The sequence below is a fragment of the Amia ocellicauda genome, chromosome 1, assembly GCF_036373705.1.
Source record: "Amia ocellicauda isolate fAmiCal2 chromosome 1, fAmiCal2.hap1, whole genome shotgun sequence".
NCBI classification, from domain to species: Eukaryota; Metazoa; Chordata; class Actinopteri; order Amiiformes; family Amiidae; genus Amia; species Amia ocellicauda.
The window spans coordinates 7,209,449-7,235,093 of record NC_089850.1 but is presented as its reverse complement, the minus strand read 5'-3'; the positions used below and the strand labels follow the sequence as shown (position 1 = coordinate 7,235,093).

Below are 25,645 nucleotides of genomic sequence, written 5' to 3'. Positions count from 1 at the left end.
TCCTTTTAGTATGTCACAAAGGTTCCCTAATTTGTTTTACAAATGTTCCCTGTATGTTACGAATGTTCCCTAAGCATGTTACGAATGTTCCCTAATTTATGTTGCACATGTGTCCTAGCACCTCTCTCTCTCTCTCTCTCTCTCTCTCTCTCTCTCTCTCTCTCTCTCTCTCTCAAAATTCAATGCATTTGTATTGTCAAAGCAATTGGACATGCATACATACATAGATACCCATACAGAAATCTGATATATGGCAATATATGCAAAACACATATATAATATACATGTCCATGTATGCTTTTCACAGATATAAAAATATATGTCAGATACTTGTACATATATTTCAAAATATTAGAAAAATGGTCGTTTTCATATATGTAACAAATATTTTCCCAGATACACACATATATGGCACATATACTGATAGAATACATGTTCTTATATGGGTAAAGGATATTTATCTTTATATTTATGAAAAAAATATATATAAATATATGTAAATTAAATTTAAGTCTCAAATATATGAAATAAAGATTGAAAGATAAATGGGAAATAAACAGAACGAGGCTAACGTTTTAATTTATTTTATTTAATGTTCACTGCAATTACACTATAGTAGTAGAATTAACATAGAATGAATATAGTTCTGTAAGAGTTAAATTTGTGTCTCTTCAGAAGACTCAGATTAAACCGTTCTTTTCATGTGGATTACTTTTATGATGTCTTTTGTATTTTTTGAAGATTTAAAATGTTTATTGCATGGACTTTCAATGGATGAGATGAAAAATGATGAGAGAATATTAAAAATATCTTCATTTGTGTTCCAAAGATGGAAGAAAGTCTTACGGGTTTGGAACAACACGAGGGTGATTCTCCACCTGAGATGTTGGCAATTAAAAGAGACACACATACATGTAAACAAATCTTGAAAAGGTTCATATTTAGTAAAGCCAACCCCATTTTTTGGTTCAATCAAGTACCTATTTTATGTTAATAAATACATACATTGTATATACAAAATCATTTTACTGAATGATAAGCACACCAAAAAGAGCCTGAATAGTTTAATTCCCCTGCATTTACATTTATGCATTTGACAGATTTATGTTCTACAATAAAGATACACACAGGACTGACCTCTCAAATTATTCTCCATGAGTGTATCTATGTCAAATACTCTCATGAGCAAAATCCATGCCATGGCAGTGCCAGTGCTTGCTTGGTTAGCTGCTCGCCAGACATTTCTGGGAACCATCACATTTGTTCCTGGAAGAATTTAATCCTGGTAAAAATGATATAGAAAACTACTTTATAGATGAAGACTTTGAATAGTAAAATTGCTGAATACTAGCAAGAGTCTAGAGTGCAATATAGACAAAACAAATAGCTACTTAATTAATTCAGACACATACCATTGAGGATGGGGAGGGGGTTGGTAGTGGTTCCACACAGCTACTTCCTTGGTGTAAGATCTGCAGACTTTCTTTTATTTCTTTAAGCTGATTGTGTATTTTAGGGATTTCTGAACATCCAGCAAGGGACACAGGTGGAAGACATGGATGTAAAGAAGAGGAAGAGGAAAGAAATGGGAGGAGGGGTGTGAGAGAAGCAAAATAGCTTATTTCATTCAGATCCATCAGAATGACTTAACAATATTAGTTGACTGAAGTAACAGATTGATCATACCAGTGAAGAGGTGATTTGTAAAAATAACAAACATAATGATATCACAAACAAACCATTACATAAAACATGAAATGTGTAACTTGTGCATATTAAGCTGGGATACAAGATAGTATTTAAACAACAAAAGAAAATCCCACACTTCAGCTTTCACATAAAAATACATAATTATAGGTAGCTAATTAAATATAGGTAACTGACTTAACATTTATTATGTATTTTAAACATTATGGATTTTTTTTTTGTATACAAAACCATTTATTTGAAACTTTATAAATATCTTTATGACACTGATGCCTTCACTAGTTTATTTTAAATGGCCCTGAATTAGAAATATTCCTGATTTTAATAAACATACATTATTTTTTTTATAAAGTAGAATTATTATTTTAGATACAGAAGTGTAGCAGTCATAATTTTAGAAATAGAATGCCACATGAACAAGTCATGTCATGTCAACTACCCTTTAAAGGCACAAGTCACCCAAAAAATGAAAATTCTGCCATCATTCATTCACTCTCATGTTGCTCCAAACCTGTACAGCTTTCTTTCTTTTGTGGAACATAAAAGAAGATATTTTGAGATATGTCTCAGTGTTTTTTTGTCCATACAATGGGGATTTCTAAAAACATCTTCTTTTGTGTTCCGCAGATGAAAGTCGTACAGGTTTAGAACAGCATGAAGGTGAGTAAATGATGAAAGAATCTTAATTTTCGGTGAACTAACCCTTTAAGTTAATTGACTAATATCTTCAACTCACTTTTCTACTACAAGTGATATTAAAAACTTGCTAATTTCTCTCAGGAGAGTCGTACAAGAATCGTTTTGGTACTGTTTCTTTTGGGAGGAATGACTTCATTCTCATCAACATCTGGCAGACAATGCTTGAGGGTTTTTTCTCTCTCTAAAACCAAAGGTGAATTTGTAATATTACTTATTTATAGCACAATTGTATGCCTGCAGATTATTATTACAATTATTTATGATGCATATACACTGAGCTTGAGCGATGTGACAAGACTATGGCGCTATAATTCATACTGTTTAGTTTGCTTCCTACCCCGTTTGGCACCCTAGGCGAAAGCCACCAGTGACCCCCCCCTATTATTACAGGGAAAATGCATTCAAGTGCATGATATGGAGGGATTCACAACTACATAACTAGACATTATAAATGGGCATAACCTAAATGTATAATAAAGTTAATGCACAGTGTACATAAACAAAACCAAGTTCAAAGATAAAAAGCAAAAAAACAGACATTGTAAAGAACTAATCCTATGTGTTACATTTTTATACTATCATCCTTAAAGCCCCTCATGAAGTACACTGTGTAGTTCACCATAATATCTGGGGTGTCATTGGCATCCAGTGAACAGCATCACAAATGGTTTCTATTTGCTTTGGTGTACACAGGCAGCGTCTCTAATCAAACCCACTGAACCAACCATCTTGTCTTCGGCCTCAGCTGACTTGAATGACAGCGAGAAGGCTAGCTCTGTTTAGCTCTGACAGTGACAGAGCTAAACTTTGCTGGAAGGTTGCCACTTTCCAGGTGCAGAAATGAGTGCCTCTGAACCAATTAAATACATTACCACTCGTAAATACAGAACGAACAGTGACTTACCTGCAACCTTTTTAATGGTGGCCATGTACACGGGAAAACCGCCTTTCGACAGCAAATGCTTTACCAGATAGAATTTCACCATTTAGCTAAGAATTCACATCAATGTTTCGAATTGTTTTGGTTTCAACAATGCTGTACTTCCCTGCATCTTCTCCCCCACACCATTTCACCATAGCAAACATTTCTGTTTGGGAAAAAAATGTAATTAAACTAAATTAAAACTCAAAATCACAGCGCTAGATTCTGAGGCGAAGGATGAAGAGCGTGCGTCATTCTTCACCTCGTGACAACCCAAAATCAAGTTGCTATGGAGTTGCACATTTCAACAAATCCCAGAAGGATGGAGCCCGAGCCTCACAGCTGAAATGGAGAATAGAAAATACCTACAAAAACATGGATCAATACCTGCATGAACTGAGCGTCATTGGAAAAGGTAAGAAGAAAAATGTGTATTAAATAGTATTTTCAAGACTCATCACAAGACCCAATTGGGCCAGTGCACCGTGGTCAGGATAGTTTATCGTATGTGTTTTTAAGTCTTGCTAATTTAAACATTCAAGCGATTTTAAACCATTTAAGTACAAGAAGATGAGAAGGAAAACTCAAATCAGTATTCGCACACTGTGTGTAGCGAGCCGCCTCTCATAGTGTACATCTGTGAGAGTACCGAATTGAGCATACAAATACACACAAAGTTATGAAAAATGCCCCACTTGGCGAGTATTCACGTAAACACAGTCAGTTATGTCTTAAGTGAACGTAAACAGTTGAGATATTCAGTTGTGTATTAATACATTGGATCCGTCACCTGCTGCAGTCTACGACATTAATGTTAATCAAACAACAAAAGAAAAGGAGAAAATCACTCATTGCTCTCAACTGAATTACTTTTGTAGCTTTAATAAGAATCAATGTATATTTAAACATATATATATATTTATACAGTGAAGACTTTGCACTTTTATTTTACATTTGATTACTTTATTGATTTTCTGTAGTAGTTCTTACCTGAATACTACTGTTAGATAGACCTACTGTACCTAAAAAACCTAAAGCACTGATCATTTAATGTGTATCTTTGTTCTATTTTATTTATTTGTGCTCTTGCTTGTAATTTGTTGTTTGTGCTTTTTCTTTATTACTGACTGTGTACTTGTTTTCAATGCTTGAATTTTTTACTTTTTAGTTAGGCTAGTATTAGTTCTTGCTGTGTCGTTCTTTACATAGATATTTTAAATACATTTCTAATCACTTTGCAATAAATGCAAGCTTTAAATATGATTTAATTTTAGATCAAAGCTGTGTTCAAGGGTTTCAGCTGCTACAAAGGTATGCGTTTGTCTTATATTTTTGGAAAATAATAGCCATGTTTATAATTTTACATTGAGTGATTTCTACATTAAGCCTCATCACATTGGAATATAGCTCAACTGAATTGAGATGTGTTTGTGTGCATGTAACTGAGGTTTTGTATAATTGTGCTTTGTCATATTGGTGTTTTTCCCTCTTATCAGACTTGTGCAGATGTCTTTGACCAACAGCTGTCTTCATATCCTCTGTTTTCTCCTACTGCTGCCTCTCCATGTCTTGTCTATGTGTGTGTATGTTAAAGTGTGGATGGCAGTCACAGTGTAATAGTTTCTGAAATGTTGAATTGTTTTATGTGTGTGTGTCTCTTTTCCTTTTTGGTGTCCCTATTCTGCCCCTGATGCATCTGAACATGACACAGGAGCAACCGAGCTGTCACTACACCACAGCACTACCACAGAGGTGTGTTTTTACTTTCTGCTTGCTTTACACCTGTTTTAAGTTTAATCATTTATCCAAGTTTGCTATTAATTAGGGCTGTGCCGACAATTATAATTATATTATTTGCTCAAATTACGCTTTTAATGTGATTAAAACTTTAAAAATGCATTAAAACTTAAACAATACAAAGTCCTTGAGCATGGAAAGACAGAGGGTGAGACATGAGTGAGGATTTGGGAATAGAATCAAAGGATTCCATGTGTAGTCCAGTGGCATGGACTGATGGAATATTGTTAAATTCATGGAAAATTGAGTGACTGGCTCGCAAAGCTGACATATGGCTTCAAATTTATGGGCTCACCTCTCTTATTTGGCACAAATCCAAATGTTTCCATATTCGCAATGTAACATTTGGTTGCTAACCTATTAATTTTGTAAACAAAGCTTTGTACTTCACTCAGGTCACAATATCCATGTAAAACTGTAGCCTTCACATGCGCAAAAATGTGTTTGGCTACCACTGCCAGTGGTACAGTTGCCACGCTGACTGTCAAAGCCTACTATTAATCTTATCTGAGTTTGGAAATATTATGTGATTTGTGTTGTTGTGGAAAAATAAATAGAATCTTTAAGATTAAAACAACTGTGTTGATACTTTCCTTTTATCCTATAGGTTAATGAGGTGCATTCTCTATCATTCCCCCTCTGTGCATCTACATATGCTTCTATAAGTGCAGATGAGGTACAACAAACTTTGACTGTTGAGGATACAAGACGACAACATTAACTTTTACTTATGGCATTAAAACTTAAGCATGGACTTACTGATGCTGCCTTAGAGGACATCCTTAAAGTTATAAATGTGATAAGTGGGAAGCATGCGGTGTCTTCTACAAAATATTTGTTTTACAAAAACTTTGATGACATAAAGAAAAACATTCAATTTCACTATATATGTGAAAAATGCTCTCTTTCCATGGATGTCAAAGGGGATGCTGTCATTTGTAACAACTGTCAGATTTCTTGTAATGCTAATAATCAGATGAAACTGGGACACTTCTTTAATGTATTATCGCTTGAAACTCAGTTAAAAGACATGATGGAACGATTTGAAATGGTTGGTTTGTTTACTAACAAAAGTAATGCTCCTCCTGACGTCCTTACTGATATCATGGATGTAGAGCTGTACATGAGATTTATAAGGAATGATGACAATCAGTCTGGGTATCACATCAACTTGACATTAACTTTCAGTTGTGATGGTGTTCATGTATTCAAGAAGTCCTCATACAGTATCTGGCAATCTCTCTACACAATCAATGAGCTACCCCGAAATTTGAGAGGAAAACATGTGATGTTATCAGCATTATGGTTTGATACCGAAAAGCCAAATTGCAATACATACTTGGCATGTCAAAGAATGCAATCATCTACTCACTGCCGGGTTCGACTGGGTTAGCGCAGATGGAATTTGTGGTAGATCGAAGGTGTTTCCTTTGGTTGCTCTTTTTGACTCGGTTTACAAGACCTATGGTCCAAAACCTAAAGCAGTTCAATGGAGAATTTGGTTGTTCTCATTGTTTACAAAAGGGCACTGTTGTAGAAAAAGGACAAGGTCATTCTCAAGTATTCCCATTTGAAGCAGATATTGAATTGAGAAGTCATAGTCAGACTTTAAAATATGCTGGTGATGCCCTAACAACCCATGGCCCTGTTAAAGGTGTAAAAGGACCATCTATTCTGTCTTTAATGCCATCTTTTGACCTTATTCAAGGCTGTGTACCTGATTACATGCATGCTTGCCTTCTTGGTGTGGCAAGATCAGTGACCTCTATGTGGGTTGGAAGTGACAACCATGAAAATCCATGGTACATAGGAAAATATGTATCTGACATTGAAGTTAAACTAATGCAAATCCAACCACCATCCTGTGTTTCCAGAGTGCCCAGATCACTGAACGACAGAAACACAAAAATGCTTCATGAAATTCATGACAAGGTTGTTACAAAAGTGAAGAGTCTGGTGACACAAGAGGAAGCTCCACACATGGCCTTCACAACTGACTGCTGGTCTAGACTGACAGAGTCCCTAATGAGCCTAACCAGGCTTTTTTTTTGCCAAGGACTGGACCAGAAAGCAAGTGGTGCTGAATGTCAAGACTATGACTTGCTCACACACAGCCAACTACATTCAAGAGGCCTTCTTGACCATGTTGGAGAATTGAGAAATCGACACAGACCGTGTAGTGCTTGTCCTCAGAGATGGTGGAGCAAAAGACATGAGACTGGCTGAGCTTCCTGACTTCAGTTGTAGTGCTCACATGCTACAGCTTGTAATCAATGATGGCCTCTCCAGTCAGAGGGTTGTGCAGGACATTATTGCCACTTTGAAGAGCTGTGCAACTCACTTCGGCCACTCTGTACTGGCCAAACAGAGGCTGAGGGCCGTTCAGGAGAAGTTGAGTGTCCCCACTCACAGCATCATTCAAGCAGTCCAAACCTGCTGGAATTCAACACTACACATGCTGCAGAGAATGTACGAGCAGAGGCGAGCACTGAATGTGTATGCAGGTGAACACGGACACTTCAACTGCTTGTCTGCTGCACAGTGGGACATTGTCTCTAATCTGGCACCCATGGAAGAAGTGACACTGGAGATGAGCCACTCTGAGTGTTCAGCAGCATGCGTTATCCCAAGAGTGTCTGTTCTAAAGTTGATGCTGCAAGCCGAGGGTCCATCTACAGGAGGTATCAAAACTTTATGCAAGACCATGCTTGACAGCCTGACAAAGCGGTTCTCCAAGGCAGAGGAAACAAAGGTTCTGGTCCTAGCAACTGCCCTTGATCCCCGCTACAAGGGCCTTGCCATTACCTCTATGGAGACGCTCCAGAAAGCAAAAGAGTGGCTAACGGTGGAAGCTGCTGGTCAGCTCAGGGAAAGAGATCCACCAGCCCCTCCAGAAGGATCCGATGAGGAGTGCTCGGATCCAGATGAAAAGAAGCAGAGCGGTCAGGTTGATCAGCCTTCCCTGGTGGACACTCTGTATGCCAGGCTCCTTGGGAACAGTTGTACCAGAGCTAAGCCTCACTCCAGCTTTGAGAGTGATCTTGAGAGATACCTGTCAGAGCCTATCATTGAAAGAAGTGGCATGCCTCTGCAGTGATGGCAGCAAAATGAAGTAAAATTCAAAACACTTGTACCTCTTGCAAAGAAGTTTCTGTGGCCCCCACCCTCCTCTGTCCCAAGTGAAAGAGTGTTCAGTGAGGTGGGCATACTTTATGGCACCAGGATTAGCCGGCTAACAGGGGACCATGCAGACCAACTATGTTTTCTGCAATACAATCTGAAGCTCCTTAACTGGGAATATTGAAACATACAACTGACAAGCAGGAAAAGCACTAAAGTTATACTTTTGACATGTTGCTGTTGCATCTATGTGGCATTTCTATGCAGGACTTGTTCAGTCAGTTTGTTTCATTCAGACAGTTTTCAGAATTTTGAATTATTATTTTTTCATTTATTTTGAATTGATCTATTTGTTATTTATTTTATACATTTTTTTTAGTTCATACTGTTATTTGTTTATATAATAAAATTCAAACTGTTTGAATTTGATATTGAGTGCTATATATTTCATACAATATATTGTATATATATTTTTCTTTCAAGTATTCTCATGGCAACATGGCATGATAATGGAGCAGTGCACAAAGGCTGCACTAAATAGTCTATTTGGCTAAATTTCTGCTAAAATGTTTGTAATTATGGCCAATGAAAGTATCCTAAAGGTTAAACTACAATTAAACAATTCTTCGGGGCAGGGGACAAATCAGCAGTGGCAGCCCCTGCCCTCCCCACTCACCTGTGCATATCCCTGTTTTCACATCAAAATTCTACCATTGATGCTCTATTGTGTCTTTCAGGAGTATATAAATAAAGACTATAAACATGCAAGTTGAATATTCTACACTGATTGATGCATCAGGCATTGTTTCCATGACAACAACCAGTTGCTGCATTGTCTATGTATGTGATGACAACGGCCTGGTTTTTGGGTTGGAACCGCAAAATAGCCTTGTGTTTTGATTGGGCCGTATCTGTCAGAGATATGACGTTACACCAGCGGTTCCCAAACTTTTTGGCTGGTGCGCCCCCTGTTCATTTGGGTAACAACTCGTGCCCCCCGTCTCTCATTCATATTTAAACTATCATTTATATTTTTTGAAAGCCCTGATGCTTAAAAAAGATTAATACACTTACTGTACATACTGCATCCCATGGTTTCTCATACCATTTCTATGTAGAAGACACCCAAATCTTCTTGTCTTTTGCCTCTTCCATCCCTTTTTGCATCTCTTCCTGTTTGTCTGCTATTTCTGCCTAGATGCACTCACACCACCTCAATCTCAACCTCTCCAGATCTGATCTCCTCTTTTTTCCCCCCTCCTCCTCACCTTCTGCTGATCTCTGACTCCCTCCTGGCTGGCCTGCCTGCAACTGCTACCCGCCCACTCCAGGTCATCTAGAACTCTACGCTACTCCACTGCTCCGCTCCCTCCACTGGCTCCTGATCTCGGCTCGCATTCAGTTCAAGACATTGACCCTCACCTACCATTATCTCGACCAGATTGCACCGAGCTACCTTCAGACCCTCATCTCTGTACATCCCCTCCAGACCGCTCTGGTCTCCTGTGCCAGAAAACTAACTTTGCCTCCTCTCCACTCCCCTTCCTCCAGAGCCAGCTCCTTTTATTCTCTGGCCCCTAAGTGGTGGAACGACCTTACCACTAAAGTCAGGACAGCAGGATTTGAAACAGAAGGATTTACAAGTTGCCATAAACAGACACAGGACAGTACAGGTGAGAGGCAGCCATCATGTTGTGTTCCTAGTTTCAGACAGCCTTAGCATTCCTGATTTTGTTTTAGCTGCCTTAATTTAAGTTAATCTTGTCTGTTGTTTGCCTTAATTTTAGTCAATTCAGTACAGCTGCTGAGTTGGTGAAAGTAAATGGGTTGAAGGAAAGGTGATTTCACGATTTCAGTTCTGAGTTGTGCCAGGTGAATCCAGTTAGAGCCAGTTAGGTGTGAATTGGTGACAGGTAGACAAAAGGGTGCTTAAAGCTGCTATTGAGAAAGAGCCGTGCTGTTTCTCGGTGACAAAAAAAAAGTCAAGCAGTTGACTTTTAGAAGCATGTGACCACTACTGTGTCATGTTTGCAGAATGATTGCCTTCCTGGATGAACTCATCCAAGAAGATTTCATTTGTGAACGTTGTCAGTGTGACACACTCAGAATGTATTGTTACATTTTTACCTTTATTTGTGGTTTTCTTTCATTTTAATGTAATAGTTTAAAGGTTGTTTCATAGATGGGTTGGTACTTGTGTCCTCCAAAGAACATGACATGCTTGGCTCACACCCAAACACTCTTGTGCACAGGCAGTTGGGACTTGTGTAACGACTGAAAAGAAGCCAGCGCTGTTGTGTCTCATCTTTTCTCCTGTTTCACAGGTTGGTGGCACTATGTACAACCACACATATTATATAATAATAAATGGGGTAATATTAAGGGTATACGATGTCCGAGTAAAAATTGAGAAGTGTGTATCAGGTAATTTGACAGAGTAGGACAAATTGTGCCACGCAAAAAGGGAGGATTATCATCTGTTCACGTGGTCCTATTCCTGGGACATCAGTAACATCAGCATGCTGAAATCCTAGAGATCAAGGTCCATGATCTTGAGGCTTATCTTGTTGATCTGCGCTGTGTAAATCATACGACCTTATTTTGGCAGATATATACAGAAATGCATATACCTTTCTAACTGAGAAATTTAGGCTTGTGTTAAAGCACTTAAGGAGACAGCTTTGAAGTTCTGTGTTTAATGACAGGCCTGTGCTCACCAAAGTACGACAGATAACACATCCATGCTGGAAGACCCCCACCAACTGACAAATGGGCTGCCATGCCTTGTCTCCACAGAGACTAGCACCACATTGCAATTGAAGATTTCTTTTGTGAAACACAGACATTCAAGGTACTTTATATATTCCACAGAGCATGGCAACAAACCCAAATACAAACTACATGCTGGTAACAGTAGGTTTACCCAGCTTCTCCCTCAGTCTGATAACAAACAATAAAAGGTGACTTAAAACTAAGTTAATGACACTTAAGTAATTCTACCTCAGAACCAAAACATGAATAAGCCATGTTTGGTCTTAAAAGAAAGACAACAACAACAACCATTGGACCATTTATATTTCACATACAATGCAACATTAACATTTGGAAAGAGCATTATTCACATATCCTAATTGATCCTCAACTAACATGGGCATCAGACCAGCCCCCCAAGAAGACTAAAATTTAACATTACTGTAAACGACAACCTGGCTTGTTTGGTATCAACTGTAAGGTCCTGCTTTGAGGGATTTGAAAATGTAATTGATCAGCCATCACACCCCCAACACACTGTAGGAATCAAAGGAGAGGAATGGCAAAGACTGCTTTGATTCGAATTTCAATTTTATTACCCCAAACCTGACCAATCAGAAGTTTGGAAGGAAAGAGATTAGAATCTTTATCTAAAATGTATAAAAAACAAAAGTTAAAACTAGCAATTCGGAGTGGCACAATTCGGAGTGGCACAATTGGGAGTGGTACAATTTAGAGTGGAGTGAAACAACCTGGGAGAAGAAACCAAGGATACGAAATCCACACAGGTAGTATATTTTGTGTACTAGTCAAGAATTAGGTAAATCACAATTATATAAAACCTAGTTGTGTATGGGATCTAAATTGTAGGAATGGGCAGCGTAGTCATAATACTTGTTTGTTATTTTACATGTTTTGTGCCTCGAGTCAAAACTGGAGTACTGGATAGATCTCCTCTCACTCTTACTTTTAATATTATCCACCCTGCTTCTCTCTATCCTATCTTTGCAAATACATGTTGTCTATTTAAATTTTTAATAAACCTATATCTGTATAAAATTAAACAGCCTCAAGGTTAATTCATGCAGATCAACCTCACCGCTAATCTGAATTTGTATTAGTAAAGTATTGTGGTAACTTGCGTATCAACCCGGTCTTTGTTTTCAGAGGATTTCACCGCTGTGGGTTGTATGTATGGGGGTCACTAGATAATACTGTAGGACTTTATTCAGCAATTATTATTTCTTCTTATATTTGATACCAGAAAAAAAATGAAAACTCCAGTTTAAAGTCCTAGGCCAATTGAAAGTACTTACTAATAATTTGTCCATTGCAACATTTTGGCTGTATCTTATCAGATCAGCATCCTTTCATTTAATTAAACTATTTACAGCTCTTAGTGATATGGAAGAATTAGTCAATCAGCCCATGAGAGAGATGGTGTGCATGCCAAAACCTGGGAGAGGTGAGACCATAGAGAAGGAAAGTGTACAGAACTGCTGGGTTACAGTGGGTCATAACTGCAGAAAAGGGCATGCACAATCCTTAGAGCTAGAAATGCCCTGCTGGACACCGAGTTGGACAGTGACAGCTCAGAGGGTGATGGGAGGGCAGTTGAGCACCAGAGCACCATGGTGTCCACTCCCCCCCAGAACAGGGAGGTAGTTATAGTATGAGACTCGATCCTTAGAGGTGTAGATCACACAGTGTGTTCTAGTGATAAGGAGACCTGCATGGTATCTTGCCTGCCTGGTGCTCTGGTTGCAGATCTCCCTAAACTTGTAGACGGGCTACTGGCCAAAGCCAAGGGGAATCCACTGGTCATGGTCCACATTGGAACCAATGACAAAGGAAAAGGAAGGCAGAGGTTCTGCAAGACAAATTTAAAGAGTTATGATAGAAACTAAAGAGCAGAACCTCCACGGTAGTTTTCTCTGAAATACTTCCGGTACCACGTGCCAGGCCAGGGAGACAGGCAGAGATTAGAAAGTTTAACATGTGGTTGAAATCTTGGTGTAGAGAAGAGGGTTTTATATTTATGGAGCATTGGTCTTTCTTCTGGGATAGATGGGACCTGTACAAACCAGACAGTCTACATCTAAACAGAAGGGGGGCTAATGCATTGGGAGAGTGTATGTGCAGAGAAATTGAGAATCTTTTAAACTAGCGACCAGGCGGGCAGAGAGCTCTGACAATGGGAGATGTTCCACTAAGGAAAGAAAACAAAGGGAAACTGCTAGTAGGAAAGTCCTGAAATGTTTGGACATTAATGCCAGGAGTATAAGGAGCAAGATGTTAGACCTAGAAGCCACAGTGCTGGTGTGTGGCCATGATGTTGTAGGATTGACAGAAACATGGCTTACAGAAAATTATGGGGATGAATACAAGTTGAAAGGATACACACAGTTTAGGAGAGACAGGCAAAAATCGAAGAGGTGGTGAGGTAGCATTATATGTCAGAAATGACATTGAGGCAGAAGAACTCAAATTAGATTCTAGTAAAGAAACATAATCTTTGTGGGTTAAACTTTTGAATAAAAGATCCGGAGGATTAATGGTAGGGGTGTGTTACAGACCACCCAACTCAGATATTCAGAAAGATGTTGCATTGTACAATGTAATCAGCACTGCATGTAGCAAGTCAATTTCCCAAACATACAGTACTGTGCAAAAGTTTTAGGCAGGTGTGAACAAATGCTGTAAAGTAAGAATGCTTTCAAAAATAGACATGTTAATAGATTATATTTATCAATTAACTAAATGCAAAGTGAATGAACAGAAGAAAAATCTACATCAAATCCATATTTGGTGTGACCACCCTTTGCCTTCAAAACTGCATCAATTCTTCTAGGTACACTTGCACACAGTTTTTGAAGGAACTCGGCAGGTAGGTTGTCCCAAACATCGTGGAGAATTAACCACAGTTCTTCTGTGGATTTAGGCAGCCTCAGTTGCTTCTCTCTCTTCATGTAATCCCAGACAGACTTGATGATGTTGAGATCAAGGCTCTGTGGGTGCCATACCTTCACTTCCAGGACTCCTTGTTCTTAATGACTTTCGCTGTATGTTTGGGGTCGTTGTCATGCTGCAGAATAAATTTGGGGCCAATCAGATGCCTCCCTGATGGTATTGCATGATGGATAAGTATCTGCCTGTACTTCTCAGCATTAAAGAGACCATTAATTCTGACCAAATCCCCAACTCCATTTGCAGAAATGCAGCCCCAAACTTGCAAGGAACCTCCACCATGCTTCACTGTTGCCTACAGACACTCATTCATGTACCGCTCTCCAGCCCTTCGGGGAACAAACTGCCTTCTACTACAGACAAATATTTCAAATTTGGACTCATCAGTCCAGAGCACCTGCTACCATTTTTCTGCACAACAGTTCCTGTGTTTCCGTGCATAGTTGAGTTGCTTGGCCTCGTTTCCACATTTTGGCTGCAAGTCTTCCATGAAGGCAACTTCAGACCAGACTTCTCCGGACAGTAGATGGGTGTACCAGGGTTCCACTGTTTTCTGCCAATTCTGAGCTGATGGCACTGCTGGACATCTTCCAATTGCGAAGGGAAGTCAGCATGATGTGTCTTTCATCTGCTGCAGTAAGTTTCCTTGGCCGACCACTGCGTCTACGGTCCTCAATGTTGCACATTTCTTTGTGCTTCTTCAATAGAGGACAGCACATCTGGAAACCCCAGTGTGCTTTGAAATTTCTGCCTGGGAGAGACCTTGCTGATGCAGTATAACTAGTATAACTAACTGTCTTGTTGCTGTGCTCAGTGTTGCCATGGTATATGATTTCTGACAGTAAACTGTCAACACCTTGTTAGCTGAGTTTGGCTGTTCCTCACCCAGTCTTATTTCTCCTATACAGCTGTTTCTGTTTCAGTTAATGATTGTGTTTCAACCTACATATTGAATTGATGATCACCTGTTTGGCATAATTGTTTAATCATACACCTGACTATATGCCTACAAAATCCCTGACTTTGTGCAAGTGTACCTAGAAGAATTGATGCTGTTTTGAAGACAAAGGGTGGTCACACCAAATATGGATTTGACTGTTCACTGTTCACTCTGTTCACGCATTTAGTTAATTGATAAATATACTCTATTAGCATGTCTATTTTTTAAAGCATTCTTACTTTACAGCATTATTTCACACCTACCTAAAACTTTTGCACAGTACTGTAGACTGGGAAAGCCCAGTAGGGACTACAGAAGCAGAAATATAAATGGTTGACATAGTAAATGACTGCTTTCTAACTCAGTTTGTCAGGGAACAACCAGAGAGTGTGCATGTATTTATTTGATCTTTTCTGATGACCAAGAAAACTTAGCAAATTGAGGACCAAAAAACATTGGCCTGCGAAGAGCATCTTAAGAAAGGGATCAGGAAAGCAAAGAGGGAAATAGACAGAAACATAGCTCTTGGAGCTAAAACTAATGCAGAGGTTTTTTTTTTCAATACTACAACAGCAAGAGGTCAATAAAGGAGGAAGTGAAACAGAAAGGGCAAAAATGAAAGTGTCTTGCAAAACGAACAAGATGTGACAAATGTTCTAATTGAGTATTTCACAGAGGTTTTTACAAAAGAAGAAACGGATAACATGCCACAGATTAACAATCAGTCCAGTCAAACCCTAAGAGAGATCAGGATAAATGAGGAAGAGTTACTAGCAGAATTAAAAACAAACAAATCACCTGGGCCAGATGGTATATTAACAACAGTACTTAAAGAAATGAGGGAAATTAGGCCGCTATCTTAGAACAGGGGATGTGCCAACTGACTGGAAGATGACAAATGTCATACCAATTCACAAGAAAGGGGACAAAACTGAGCCAGGAAATTACAGACCAATCAGTCTCACCTGCATTACTTGTAAAATGTTGGAAAAAATAATTATAATAATAAAATAATAATAAAAGACAGAAAATAGAGGAGCATCTTAATGAAAACCATATTCTTGGAGATAGTCAACGGTTTAGACGAGGCAGATCATGTCTTAATAATCTATTAAAGTTCTTTGAACATGCAACTGCAGCTGTAGTTCACATGAAAGCTTATGATATGATATACTTAGATTTTCAAAAAGTTTTTGATAAGGTTCAACACCAAAGACTGATCCTCAAATAGGAAGCTGTAGGTATTCAGGGTAATGTAAGTAGATGGATTATGAACTGGTTGATGTATAGGAAACAGAGGGTATCTGTTGAAGCAAACTTCTTTGTTGATATTTTCCTTCTAATGAAACAGGCTGAGAGAGTGTTGAGCATTGATCATAAAGTTTATTCGTACAAGCAGCTTGGGAAAAGATCCGACACAGAGGCAATCTCCGTGAGGTTTCTCTACAAAAATACAGCAATACACACAGGGGTATTAGTACACAGAAGCATGGTGACACGACAGACCCCTAAGCCAATCCCTGACCAAAGGTCACGGTGGTCGTCTTTGGCCTTGTTATCATCCGTTGCTGGGGGGGAGGGTACCCTTTATCGATAGGTTTATCCCGTGTTACACAAACAACAGACACAGACGCTATTTCAACACCTTGAGACAGAGATGGTTGAACACAAACACATCCTTATCACAGTTGCCGGGGAACAATTCGTTCAGAGTACATCTAAACTAAAACAACTCTTTACAAGGTCTTTTTCATCGTCCACTTCCTCTTATCTGAACTTTCAACAGTTTGTAACAACATTAAGTTAATTTTGTATGTTAACCCCTTTTACCCAGCCTTCTTCAGTATCGATAAGAGGAGTTGCTTCTAACTGAAGTGAGTTTGTTAGTGGAGTTCCACAAGGATCAGTATTAGGGCTTGTGATTTTTTAATCTATATTAATGATCTGGACTCTGGGATAGTTGTCAAATTTGCAGATCATACTAAAATAAGTGGCTCAGCAGATACAATCTCGGCAGCTCAGGTTATTCAAAGGGACTTAGATAATATTCAGGTGTGGGCTGACACCTGGCAGATGAAATTCAACGTGGACAAGTGCAAGGTATTACATGCAGGTAACAAAAATGTCCACTATGATTACACTATGTGAGGAATAGAACTAGATGAAGTAATGCATGAGAAAGATCTAAGAGTCACCGCCACCGAAGCCAGCCGCAGGCGAAGGGTAAGAATAGGCTCTCTGGCTTGAGACCTAAGGGCTGGGGAGACCCCAAACAGCTCACTGCGAAGACACAGGAACGTCCCTGAAGGGACTCGGCTGCCATCACCACCCCCACCACCCCCCAACAGAGCAACCGGACTCGACCAATGGTGAGCCTGCACCCAGGACTCCTGGGTACGAACGACGATGACCCACGGATACGCCGTCCAATTCCACTCTGCCCCCCCTTCAAAGGGGTGCTAACCACTACTGTTGGATGTCCCGAAAGTGCAAAAGCTCTGTCACAGGAAATGTCTGTGATTCAGGAAAAACAAGGGATACGACTCGTGGCCGCAGAGGACTCTCGAGCAGGATTCTACTCGGGATACTTCCTAGTGTCAAAGAAGGACAGAGGTTTCAGGCCCATTCTCGACCTGAGGGGCATCAATATATTTCTGAAGCAAAGAAACTTGCGCATGTTGACTGCACAGTGTATCCACCAGTCTTGTCTGACCGGGCGACTGGTTCACATCAATAGACCTCAGCGACGCCTACTTCCACGTCCCCATCCTCCCAGTGCACAGTAAATACCTGCGCTTCACCTTCCAGGGCCAGGTGTACGAGTTCAATGTGCTGCCGTTTGGCCTCTCACTGGCTTCCCGTACATTCTCAAAGTGCATGGATGCAGTCTTGGCCCCCCTCAGTACAACGGGGATAAAGATTCTGAATTACCTGGGTGACTGGCTGGTGTGTGCAGACTCCAGGCTTCAGGCAGAGGAACATACAGCAGAGGTCATACGTCACGTGACTGCACTTAGTCTCGCAGCTCACATAGAGAAAAGCTCCCTGAAACCCGCATAGATGGTGGACTTCTTGGGAATGAGGCTAGACTCTCAGGACATTCTTGCCTACCTTTCCAAAGACATCATTGAGTCGTTGGAGAAGTGCTTTGCATCATTCAGAAGGGCATCGACTCTCCAACTGGTCAAGTTTCAAAAACTTGGCAGCCGCCTTGAATATTTTCTCCCTGGGACTTATGCACATGCACCCATTACAGCGCTGGGTAAACACCCACAACCTACACCCAGCGAGAGACAAACACCACCCACTGACAGTGACCTCAACATGCTGGCAGGCACTGTCCTGGTGGAGGAATCAAAACAATCTGCACCTCAGCTGCCCCCTTGGATGCCCACACAGATGGGAAGTCATCACCACAGATGCCTCAATTACAGGATGGGGCGCTGTCTGGAATGGGATGGGAGTCAGAGGGATGTGGAGCGGTCTCTGGTTGTCCGCTCACATCAACGTACAGGAGCTGCAAGCTGTGCGGCTGGTGCTGCACCACTTTCCCCACATTCTGACAGACAGGCATGTCCTGGTTCAGATAGACAACATGTCAGTGGTAGCCTACATCAATCACCAGGGAGGCCTATGCACCCCCAGACTACATTGGGTGGTGTGCAGACTTCTCCTGTGGGCACAGGACAATCTCGGCAATACACCTGCCAGGCGTGTCCAATACAGCGGTGGACATTCTCTCCAGGGGAGGTCTGGACAGCTCAGAGTGGAGACTGAATACTCAGGTGGATGAGCTCAGGTCACCTTCTTTGCTACATGGGCAATGACCCACTGCCCTCTGTGGTTCTCCTGCCTCCTGTTTCCAGGTCCCCTGGGCATGGACACTTTTGCTCACCCATGGCTGCAGGAACTGCTGTACGCCTTACCCCCACTGCCACTTCTTCCACTGACACTGGAAAAGATTTGCCAGCCCAAGTCCTCCTGATCACCCCCGTGGTGGCTGAGACAGTTGTGGTTTGCGATGCTGGTGCAGATGATCAGCGCAGGTCCATGGCAGCTTCGGCTTCAACCGGATTTGCTGAGTCAAGCTGAGGGATTGCTGTGGTACCGCAACCCAACCCAGCACAGCTGCAGTTGTGGGTTTGTCCCTGAAAGGCACCACCTAATGTCTATGGGGCTGCCTGATAATGTTGTGGAAACGATGCAGTCGGCCCGGGCCCCCTCCACCCAGGCCCAATATACTTATAAGTGGTCAACCTTCCAGAACTGGTGTCTAGAGAGACGTGTGGATCCGGTGTCGTGCCCCGTATCAACCATCCTGTGCTTCCTGCAACAGCTGCTAGAAGATGGGAAATCTGCATCCACATTGAAGGTATATCTGGCTGCCACCTCAGCATGCCATGATAAGATTGACAGTGTCTCCCCAGGAGCCCATTTCCTAGCAATCCAGTTTCTAAAGGGCATTTCCTGTGACTTAGTGGAGACCCCTTTGAGTCCATTTCCACAACGGAGCTCTGCTTTCTCTCGCTCAAGGCAGCCTTCCTTGTAGCGATAACATCAGCAAGGAGAATTCACACCTTGTCTGTGGATAAAGCCTGTCTGATCTTATCAGGAAGCAATGACAGAGTCAATCTGAGGACGAACCCGGCCTTCCTACCCAAGGTCGTGTCGGCGTTTCACATAAACCAACCAATTGTTCTGGAGTCTTTCCATCCCCCTCCACATACATCAGATGAGGATTGCAGACTACACACACTCTGCCCTGTCCGGGCTTTAAATTGCTATATGCGGAGGACTGTGCACAGCCGCAAATCTGATCAGCTGTTTGTCTGCTACGGTTCCACCAACAGAGGGAGGGCGGTTTCAAAACAACGACTGGCGGACGCAATCCGGCTCACCTATGAGACTGCTAACGTTCCCATGCCTGACACATCTCAGCGCACTCAACAAGTCATGAAGAAATACATAAAAAACTTAACCCAAATGAACACTGACACATTGGACACCTATATTAACTTTTGACAAAACCATTTTTTGGTAGTTTTTCAGAGGTCATACCACCTCACTTGAGCCAACCTCATCATGGCTAAAAACATCAAATTATAAAATATTTGTGAGAGAATTGCTAATCTTTTTACTGAAGCATAGGGTCATTTGGAGTCTTATTTTGTGATACAATCCTGTTCCAGGGTTCCCAGATGCTACTCTGAAATTCCCCCGAGTGGGGAGCCAATTTCACCCCATTTCCAAACATTTCCCCCATTTTCACAATAACCTTATTAGAGAGGAATTTGCATATACAGTATTGCCGTACTAATGTATATGGGTCTTAAATGCCCCATTAATTCATACTGAAAAACGTAACTAATGGGTGTCTTACAGACTAATAATTATGTCCCAGGAAATGTAACAGTAACAGGCTGCTGACCAGGTGCATTTAATAGTCTTTTTATGTCATCTTGAGAAAGTGTGCATTTAAGTACGAATTTAAATTGACATGCAGTATGAAAGGAGGTTATGTCATGTCATGATGCTTAAAGCCAAAGGTGGATTGCACATATATTGTTGCATTTATCCTGTTTTAATTTTATTTTGAAAGTAGAAGATTGATTCAACAGGTTGTTGTTATGTAAAACAGTAAAATGAAGAAAAACAAACCTTGAATATAATAAGTTCACTTGTTTAAACATTTGTTAAAACTATAATGAGAGGGGAAGAAAACATAAAAATCCAACAGCTCTCATATTTAAAATGCACCTAGATATTGTGGATTGATTGGAAAAATGCTATGGATTAAATTATTAGTTAAATAGTGATTATTATTTGAGTTTTAACGGAAAAGAGGAATTGATGTCGACTCCGCCTTGCAGGCTGGTACTGAGATATTATGCAGGCCTATACATTCCTTTGCTACTAGAGTCAATGCAAACATTTTTTAGCAATTACTGTTTTATTAATTAAATGTCTATTCACCCTATAATTGTAATTTTATTTATTTATGGTGATTACTATTAAATATACATACAGTGGCAGAATTATTTGGTGAATCAAGAGACAAATTTACCTACTGTATGTGATACAGTTAAGTTATGTTTATTTGTGGATGTTGGCAAATACAATTTGTTATGGTTAAATACAGTGTTTTATAAATCGAACTTAGGAATACAATGGGAAAATGAAAATGAGGAAAAGAACACCCCATTTTTTAATTTAGCCCCCTGTTTGATATCCTTTTCCTCCCATGTTTCCCCCCCATGCAATATTTCCCCCCATTCCCCCCCAATCTGGCAACCCTATCCTGTTCATAGTTTTCTTAAAGTGATATTACATAATTATTTTTTTTATCGGTTGCGCTATTTGACACTTGACAAAAAATTAATACATTTAACATAGCACTGTTTCACAAATTATAATATTTTATATGCAATTTAACATACAATTATGCACAAACTATTTGATTAAGAATTGTATTGAGTAAAATAACCTTTACAAATTGGTTCTCTGAATGTATGTTCAGACGGTTGCTGTGAAAGAGGGTAAGGACCGCGTTAGCATGTAGGTGCAGGTAAAGCAGTTCGTAAGGTAAAATAAACAGGTGCCTGAGGACAGGAGTCACGATCAGATGACTGGACACGAGAAACAATATTCCACAACTGGATGCTTATTAATTCTCCTTGCAAATGAGATATATATATATATATATATATATATATATATATATATATATATATATATATAATGTTGTTTTTGTTTTTAAGTGTTACAAACGTGTGCTTTCAGATATGTTGTGTGTGGAGGTTCTGTACCAAAAATACCAACATGACTCTGGCTTTAATGATGATCGCATCAGAGTTTTAGAAACAATAAATGGAGCATAAGGTATCTCCCCGCTAACACAAAATGTTGCACAGCGTTGTAACAACGTTGTCAAAATGTTGTGTGTTAGCTGAGCTGTCAATTTGTTATGCACTTTTGATCAAGAGATTTTAATAACAATCAATAAGGTCACAGACAAAAGACTGTCATCAACTAGTTTTATTTTGGACTTCACTACTTAAGCTGTGCTAAGAACAAATAGAGCTAAAATAAATTACAGATTCAGTACCTATTGACATACACATTACATAAATACAACCCCAATAGAGCTATTAATAAATCATAAATAACAGATACAGTAAGTATTACATTCAGTAGCTACATGCATAAAAATCTTATCACTACTCGTTTTTAGATAGAATACTTTTTAATGTCCTACAACGATTCCAAAACAGCATTTAATTAAATCCTAGTTACCCACTGCAGTTGTAGTGTTTTCAGCTCTTTAATCTCAACCGTTTTTATCGATATCTGCAGCTTTTTGTTGTATGAGCAGGCTTCCTATGGAAACTATAGAACTAGCAGCATCACTCTCGGCATGTTTACACTGGGTCCCGTTCACGTCGCGCAGACTTTCCTCATTCTGCACACAATCTGACCATTGAGTCACTGCATGCTCAGACTTTGCGCTGATTTTGTGCACATTGACTGAAGTGAATGACAAAAGCCACATAGCTCTCACATTTTCAGAAACTCAATGCGTGAGATTTGTCACTTGGAAAAAAAGACAGAAACGGGTCAGCTGGTGCTGGGTGCGCGCTGCGCAAGAGGGTGGGGGCGTGCGCGTGCGCGTGCGCGTAGCATAGTTGGTTCGAAATGCTGGAGATGCGCGTGACTATGTACGCAAACACTATTCTGGCAGTGTGTGTTCCAGTAAGACTGCGAAGAAATACATACAAATAATAATACTTAATACTGAAACAAAAAATAGCCCACACGTATTAAAATGCCCTAATGTATAGTCTGGTGGGATTCAAACCCGGCCCTCCCGCACCACAGTTCAGTGACATCACCACATCAACAACCAGAGAGCCTTCGGAATCGCTACAGTAATACAAACCAAAAAAAGGCCGGTATTGACGATACATTATTTTTCACCGCGGTGAGGCGGTATATCGTTTCCTGCAGCCCTATTTAGAATATTTTATTGTGTCAAGTCTGAACAGAAGTAATGTATATGCTGTTTTTAATATTAACAAACTGACACAGAAGCTATAAAACAGGAATACGAAATGTTAGAAAATAATCTTAGACGGCAGTCTAGTTTAAGAATGATTTCAAGATTTGTGGCTTAGTTAGCTGTTGTTTAATCCACACCACAGCGTCTTAAAGCGCCACTGTGTCAGCAATGCATAGATCCCACCTCCACGCCACGCTTCGGGATGCAGCCGGCACTCCACGCACAGGCTCGCGGATCCCGGATCAGCCGCGCGCCGCGGCCACCTCACGAGTCACGTGCTCCCGCTGGAATGCGGCTTCACCCGGCCCAGGGCCGGCAGGACTGTGATTGAAGTGCAGTTGTACCAATCAGCGTTTGACTTTAAAAAGATGCGCCAATGAGTAAGCAGGAGGGGCGGGGCTTTAACCACAGACACCGTTTTGGAGAAGGCTGGGATAAGAAAAATAGGAAAAAAGAAGAGGAAAAAAAGCCGATTGATGTAGTGGGAACAGTGATTTGGTGAATGGCAGTGTCCAACTTTTAAAATACATCTAGGGAATGAAAAACAATTTCTCCTTCTCAACACAACAATAACGGTAAGTGCAAAGAAAACTTATTTTGTGCATCATTGTAACTTATTTGATGTTTGCAGACAAAGCAGAGATGGAAACGTTTTGAAAACCAAGTTTTTTGGCTGATAAACAAAATCTGATTTCGGAATGTCATTTCAATGTATCCATATTCTTCTGCTGGATTGGTTGCATTCAGCTATTCACAAATAACAAAATTATAACAACATTTTGAAAGTACTGCTTGAGATTTTGCATTGATTGAATAAAATCGAATAACCAGTAGCCTATATACTTTTAATTGTACAGTTCTACACATTATTGAGAACTGTACATCATTTGGGAACATTATACTCCGATGTTTCAAGTGGCTTCTTCAAGCAGGTGGTATTGAGAATTGTTTGTAAACAAGATCAGACATACTTGAGTGATTAAACTAATCTGTAACTAATTTATTACTTTTCTGACAATTCCAAATGTGAATAAACTATATCATAATTAAAATAAGAAACCTCTGTTTAATAAACATATGGTGAATTATTATTTCCTTGGAAACCAATACTTTCCTCTCTTTGGCTCTTGGGATTCCATTTGGAGATAACAAGGTTTGCCTCCATACTATATGTGGCCTGACATTTAACCATTATGCCTAATTTTTCAAGTACCACAGCAATACTTAAATGTTTTATCAATTACATAATTATGTAATTTGTTAACCACAAATAATAATTATATTAATGATAGTAATAATACTAGTAATCTTCATCATAATAATTTCTTAGACAGTGTATTTTTCATAGCCTTTGTGTAAGGCATTAGCAATGTTGTAGAATTATTAGAACTATTAGGATGGGCATAGCTCATGAAATTATATTCGAAACCCCACACTTATAGAACAGAATGGCTGTTTACCAAACACCAAAATGCACCAAAATGCATTGTACAACATGTTCATGACAGTTCAGTTTACAGTTCCAATATGAAAAGGTACATACAGTTTTTCTTTCCAAAATCATCAAATTAAGTGTTCTACTAATATTTTTTTTTCTAAACCAAGTTGTACATTAATATGTTTTACAATTAAAATGGAATGTATATTTTGGCTAGCATTGTTAAAAGTATAGAGAACTATAACTTTGTGCTTCAAGTCCATTTCTAATATGGTACATAACTGCATCGTTGATTATGTTATTTAACGAGAGTTTTCAACTGAAAGTCATAGAAGAGAGAGTAGTTTAGAAAATGATGCATTCATACAGTACTCTATCGTGACATGATGTACAAACATGATGTTCATTTTGAACTTGTCAAGGTTTGCCAGATGCCCTTAAGGAGGTCCTTCAGTTCCAGAACATGAGCAACATGTTGTACCACATTAGGTCTGTGTGCCTTACTGTGAAGTGAGTGATTAAGTATCACTTAAGATTTATAAGAAAACATATGATCAAAAATGTATTATGAAAGAAGACCTGCACAAGTTTTTGTAATGCTTTTTAATATTTATTATTATATATGCAATCCTCTTAAACTGCTTCACTCCAGGCTTTTGTTTTCTTTGAAAGTGTAACATTTGATGGCTTTGTACCATTTCACTAGCAATGACCTCAGGAGGATGAAGGTATGTGACAGCTTGAAATGTTTTACACTGTCAGTGTGCTAGATGATGTTTTAAATTTGAATGACCTGTAACATACTTTTATGACCTGTTTTTATTTTTATTTTTTATGGTCACCTTGCAGAAATGGGAATGCTTCAAAAGGTGACTGAAATTTGTATTTTAGAGGTACTTATGTATTTTGGATGGTCAGCTTAGAAGCAAGGTGTTAAAACTGAAGCAATTTTCACTGTATTTCAGATTTTGTGTACGTTAGATGCTCATGTATAGTTTCCACTCATAGTGCTTGCAGTGCTAGCAAAATCTAAGCCCATTGGTGAAGGATTTGACTCCAGTATAACATAGATATGTAAGTAGATAAACATTGCACATGTCAGTCCTATCAAACCCGACAATAGTGAAATGAGCAGCCACTGGAAAAAATAGAAATATAAGAAATAAAGCTATAGGAGACTGCAAAGTACACATGCTCATTTATGTATTTCTGGGTTTTATTTTATTTTACAACCTTCATGATCAAACA

The 25,645-nt window shown here is 39.6% G+C and overlaps 1 protein-coding gene and 1 pseudogene across 2 annotated transcripts in view; both read left to right on the top strand.

Annotated features, from left to right (window-relative positions):
• The first annotated feature begins 6,967 nt into the window (after positions 1–6,967).
• Positions 6,968–8,222, top strand: LOC136727449 (zinc finger BED domain-containing protein 4-like; annotated as a pseudogene).
• Positions 8,223–23,382: 15,160 nt separating this feature from the next.
• arhgef10 (Rho guanine nucleotide exchange factor (GEF) 10) overlaps positions 23,383–25,645 on the top strand; it is a 137,870-nt gene continuing 135,607 nt past the window's right edge. For both annotated transcript variants that reach the window (XM_066712279.1, XM_066712273.1), the window contains exon 1: positions 23,383–23,534. The gene's annotated coding sequence lies outside the window, so the exon portion shown is untranslated. The remainder of the gene's footprint in view (positions 23,535–25,645) is intronic.